Below are 5,751 nucleotides of genomic sequence, written 5' to 3'. Positions count from 1 at the left end.
TTGGTCGAAGGATTTGGGAGTTTGATAAGCCGTCCACTTATGTCACAATTTGCATTTCTGTCTCTGTGGGGGAAGCTAAGGTGATGGAAAGACCGCTGGGCTCATCTCATCCCTCACTCTTCGATTCCCTTGTAACTCGATTGAAGCGCCGAGATGAAAGTCAAGCGGCTATTTGTTTCACAGTATAAAATTTAAGCCTTGGAATTTCTGTCTTAAAATTTAAAAAATCAATGTTCTCGGTGTCTTATAAATATAATAAAGCCAATACAAAATAACAAGATCCACTTTTGCCCTAATGGTACCTTTTATTATCACCAAACGCCACAACTTTAATTTAAATTTGATTATAACTAAAATTGATTGTCCACATCCTGAGCAACCCGTCACCGCAGTGAGACCCAAAACCAGTGGCCACATGGAAAACTAACCAGCGTACACAACATATGCAGCCGGGGGAGAAAAAGTAATCCGTCGGTGGGCAAAACCGACGACCGTCATTAACCACAAATCCTTTACTTAACAGTACGTAAATTTTGGCACAGCACACCCAAAGATAAGCCGCAGACCGCCCCAAAGACCCAGATCCCAAAACCATTCTGAAAGGTCCTGGGCGGGGTTATTTATATGCGCATATCATTTGACCTTGACGAAAAGCTAGCCGAACATCTGAAACTGGAGCCTTCGACTCGCCGAATCGTAAAGACCACCAAATGTCGCCAGGGGAGCGGAGAATGGGGGGAAGTTGTCTAATTAAACACTCCACATAAGAAATAAATTTGGGTCACATCGTTAAATAAATATAAGTGGGTCGGCAGGACGTCTGACGGCCAGCGCTTTCCATTTCACAATTTACATAAAATCACCAAAAAAGTTAATTTATTTCCAGCCTTTTGGCATTTTGGCTTTTTGCCCTGTGCGTGTGTGCTAGTCCTTGCTTTTGCTTATATACGACTGAACTCGTCCCTGGTCTCTTTTATCAACCCCCCGCCCGGGGAAAGCCGACGTCTTTAAAGCGTCAACCTCAATTAAGTTATTAAAGGGTTACCAGGCTTAATACGAGCCGTCGTTGCTGTTGTTAGATAAACCATTTAGTAGTGATGGGAAGCTTTCAAATCCAATAAGAGAAAGCTATAAAGAGCGGCATTTACAGGATTGAGTAAATAAGATTACCAAAATGTATCTTTGCGTACGACTAAGCATATCAATAAATAAATAAAGCCACTACCTATTTATTAATAATATATCAAATCTTAAGATTTATTTGATATTTATTATATTTGCTTTCCCGATATTATACATCACTATCAGTTTATCTGTGTGCTCTGAATTCTATTCTTCAGATTATGCATGTAGCAATAAATATGACATTCAATATTCGAGGTGGATTTTGTTTTAAATTCCGAATATTGAATAACATTTTTTTGTTTTTATTAAATTTCAAATTGATCACTTAATCATACGGAACTAAAAATCATAAATGACTACATCCTAGCGGGAATCTAATGTTGGTAATTCTCATGGCCTATATTTACGTCTTCCTTGTTATAGTTATTATATCAAATTATTATAATATCTGCATTCGTAGTATCTGTTTACTTGATTACAATTAGTTGTATAAATTATAACTATTTTATGTTTCAGTTAGAAGGTTGAAGAGCCTTCTTTTTAATCTTCGTATAGGGATCTTGTTGTGTGGTCAAGATCGGGATAGTCTGAACGATATCGGTTCTTCGACAACAGACAGATTGAGATCATGGTGCAGCGGTTCAATACTGATGTACCATTCATAGGTAGTAATAAGCCTCTTGGGATAACAATTTAAGATCTGTTTTAAGGAATATCGATATTTACTAAATGAGCACATATCCCTGGCTATCTCGTTCCCTGCTTCCGTGAAATGGCGTGCAAATATTGTAGTCTGCTTTCCGGAGACTGTTGGGCTTAATTTAATTTTCTACCTATTATAACTATGTGCGTGTCAACTTTCGGAGCCAAGCGATTTGCGCCCACACATGCAGCACACGCACACGTGGGCAGTGGAAAACACACTCCACTAATGGAAATCCGTACAAAGCGTTAAAGCTCAAAGCGGCTTCACTTGCTCCTTTACTCCGCATTCCCGGACTCCCCGGACCCCCCGAACCATTCCCCAACTCGACATTTTCCCCTGCCTGTCGACACATGTACTACATTTTGTCTGTCCCATTTGCTGCACTTGTATTTGTTTGTTAGCACTGCCAGCGCTCTAACTGGGCGTCCAACTATGTGCGAGGGGGGTGAGTGGGTGCGTGGTTGGGAAATGTTATATAATTACTCTTTGCGCATTTTCACAATGAAGTAACAATGTTTTAATTAAACCATTGGAAAGCCAAATAACTCTTGTTTGCTGCGGAACTGTGTGGACTTCACAAAGGTCTCGAAATGAAGCAGAGGAAGGAATGGCACAGCCTGTAGTGCAAACCTGTGTGAAGGAGTCCACAAGAACCTTGTAGCCTTTAAAAAACGTAAGCTTTCTGATTTCATAATCTTGAGTTGCTTTTAAAATCTTTCAAGGGTTCAAAAACTTTGTTGATTAAAAAATTGGTGTAAAACACAAATTGTTCACAGCATAACTGTGATGAAATAATGCTGAGGAGTATCGGAAACCGCAAATCATATATTTCTCAGGAAATGGAATTTCCAAGTAAATTCAGCTTTTTTGTTGATTCATTACGATATTTCAGTTTTCTCTCCATCATGTTCACCTCCCCCCAGAAAATATCTCAAACGCAAATTGCCAGCAAAATGTGTAGCATCCTAAATAAAATACCAGCCAAATACGCGGGGAAATAAATGAGCCAGTTTTACAATTACTGAGCTCGTAACACGCGTAAGTCCGGATGCCAGCATAGCAGGGCGAGGGATGAGGAGGTGGCAAAGCGGTCCCATTGCCGGATAATGCCCGCTGCCAAGTAGAGCAAGCTGTCTGCCATATGAATCAACTCAAGTCACTCGCACCCACGCATGGAGACTCCACTGTACTGCACCGTACTGTACTTCGCTGGGCCACGCCCCCTGGCGCCTTGCACTGCGCAAATTGCGCACGAATCTTAAATTGAATTGTTGAGCTGCTCTTGCAGCTGCTGCTGCCACACAATAGCCCCCTCCTAGCTATCCTTCGGCCTCAGCCCCCTGCCCCCTGCCCCCTGCCCACTTGCCACCCACTCTGACCACACATACTTCAAGTTGCGGCAACAGCAGTTTTGACTCCTCGTTTCGCTTCTTTGGCTCGGGTTTGCGGCCTCGATTTGGGGGTGGGCGGCGAAAAGAGATATCCACGTTGCACAGATATCAGCGTTTAAGGGAACCAACGCTACCAACGTGCTACCACCAGTAGCACGGGATACCTTTAGAAAAAGTAGCAGTGGCAACTGCCACTCAGAAACTGCCCTACGCTTTAAATGCAATCAAGTTTAAACAAGAAAGAACGCTATAGTCAGGTTCCCCGACTATCAGATACCCGTTACTCAGCTGGTGTTTCAGCGAACAAGAAATTTTTACATTATTCTGGAACATTGATAAAAATATGGAAAAAACAGGATTAAATACAAATTTAAATTTCAAAATTGTGGGCGTGAAAGTTTTGGGCAGTTTGTGGGCGTTAGGGTGGGCGTGGCAAAAAAGTTGTTTGGCAAATCGATTGAAATCGATGCACAATTAATAAAAGGAAACCTTTTTAAGACATTTTTCAAAACTTTTGGCGGCTTGTGGGCATACCGATTGAAATTTACGAAACAAAACTAGAAAAATATCAAAACATTTTTCAAAAGTATCTAGCTTTCTAGCTTTCGGTCGGACAGACGGAAATGTCCAGATCGACAATTGATCCTGAACAAGAGTTTATGTATTTACTTTATATGGCTGGAAACGATTTCTTCTGACTGTTACATACTTTTCAACGATTCTAGTATGCCCTATAAAAGTAAGGGGAATACAATTTTACAATACACTGAGATTTAACAATACATGTTCTATAGTCTATGTATATAATTTATATTAGGCACTCCTATTAGAAAACTTTTAGGAATAAGAACCAAATAAAACTCTTATAAAATAACAATACCCTGGGAAGTGTAAGGTTTTGAGTAACCAACTAACTATGTGCTTTTCGATGTGCGAGCACCTACTGTACTTTCAGCTGCCCTGTACATATCTTGCTTGAACTCAACCATATTTGAGATGTTTTCAACTTTTGCTGCGGTTAGCAAGCAAAATTGCATTGCCTTTGTCAGCATTGCGTTTGTTCTATCTAATTGCCAGTCCCATCCCCTGCTCCGACCCCACCACCCCGCTGAAACTCCAAAAGTGCCGAGTGCGTGCGAGTGTGGGTGAATGTGTGGTCGTATATCTAAATTTCCACACGTCGCCTGGCATTAGATAAAGTATCTGCTTATGTACGAGCACTACACACATACGGGGGACGCATAGTTTATCTTCTTGTTGAGTCTCAGCTGCGAGCTCTTGTGTGCTGGTCAACAGCTTTTTACAAATTAGCTAGCTAACGGAAATGCAAACCTGTGGCTTGGGTGGGAGTGGGTGGTGCGAGTCCACTGGTCCACTGGTCCACTGGGGTGTTTGTGTGCTTTCGCCCTTTCATGCTGACTTGGAACTTCCGGCGTATTTATAATTTATTTCCCTTCTGCCGGGCCGGCCGCCAGCTGCTGCGGCTGATGAAGCTGCCGATGCCGCCGGCCAACCCCAAAGGGACCGCCCTTCCGTCCAGCCACTTGGCTCATACTATGTACGCCTACCTCTACCTTTGCCTACGTACATATATGTACATATGTATGGTTTCGGCTCGGGCCAATTTATTATCCGCAGTTTAATTGGAAAATTCTGATTTCCATTTTAACGAATTAGCACCTGCGACAAGGGCTCATAATGAGTTATACGGAAACTCGCTCCGGATGACATGCGAAGGCGGAAAGGAGTGTATAAATGTTAGAACATATAGCAATTGCTAGTTACCCATTACCAAATGTCAAGCACGAAATTCCAGAGCACAGAAATGTTTGGGCAGGAACTATACGAACTTGCACTTGCATAATGGTTGGAAGATTTCCAACTATTTAGAACCAAAAATAATACATTTGTGTAACCTTATATTTTAAATATTTGTTTTTTGACTTTTAGACTGGTAAAATTCAAGAATATACATAAACAGACCAATATACCCTGAAGCGACAACTTCGACTTACTTTCCAAAGCTTTTGGTCTGTAAATTACGTTTTTCGGGCTACTGCAGGCCGCACACCCGTAAACAAACACGTAAATTGCAAGATTTATATGACAAATTTTATTTAATGCATTTTTATGTGCTCAGTTCGTGTGTATCTGCGTCCCAGTGTGAGTGTCAGAGGAGTACCCAAAGGACTGTCAGAGGTCCTAGTGGTCCTGTTTTATCCACGGCCCACAGCCTGAGCCTGTATTTATTTTTCCCATTGCGGCCGGCTTTTTGTTGACCGCACGAGGCTTAAGCTTTTGGCCTTTTTAAAACGCTTGCCACGTGAAAAGTCCTAAAAAAGGGGCCCAAGGTGGGGCACATAAAATTATAGCAGCGAAAAAAACGCTCGTAAAGCGATTTATGTATTTACAATTAAATTTGTGGGGCATTTTCTGCAAGCTGTAACGGCGGTTCTCATCCACCATTCGATGCGAATCCGATGCAGACCTGCATAAAGAGCCGGAGCAGTGGGCAAATGGTATAAGGAG

At 41.9% G+C, this 5,751-nt stretch overlaps 1 long non-coding RNA gene across 1 annotated transcript; it reads left to right on the top strand.

Annotated features, from left to right (window-relative positions):
• The first annotated feature begins 210 nt into the window (after nt 1–210).
• Nucleotides 211–860, top strand: LOC120449214. The gene is made up of 2 exons (XR_005616185.1): nt 211–463; nt 524–860. It is a non-coding gene; the product is annotated as an uncharacterized LOC120449214 (long non-coding RNA).
• Nucleotides 861–5,751: the final 4,891 nt, after the last annotated feature.

Source organism: Drosophila santomea, chromosome 3L, assembly GCF_016746245.2.
Source record: "Drosophila santomea strain STO CAGO 1482 chromosome 3L, Prin_Dsan_1.1, whole genome shotgun sequence".
Taxonomy (NCBI): Eukaryota; Metazoa; Arthropoda; class Insecta; order Diptera; family Drosophilidae; genus Drosophila; species Drosophila santomea.
This window is presented reverse-complemented; position numbering and strand designations above follow the sequence as displayed.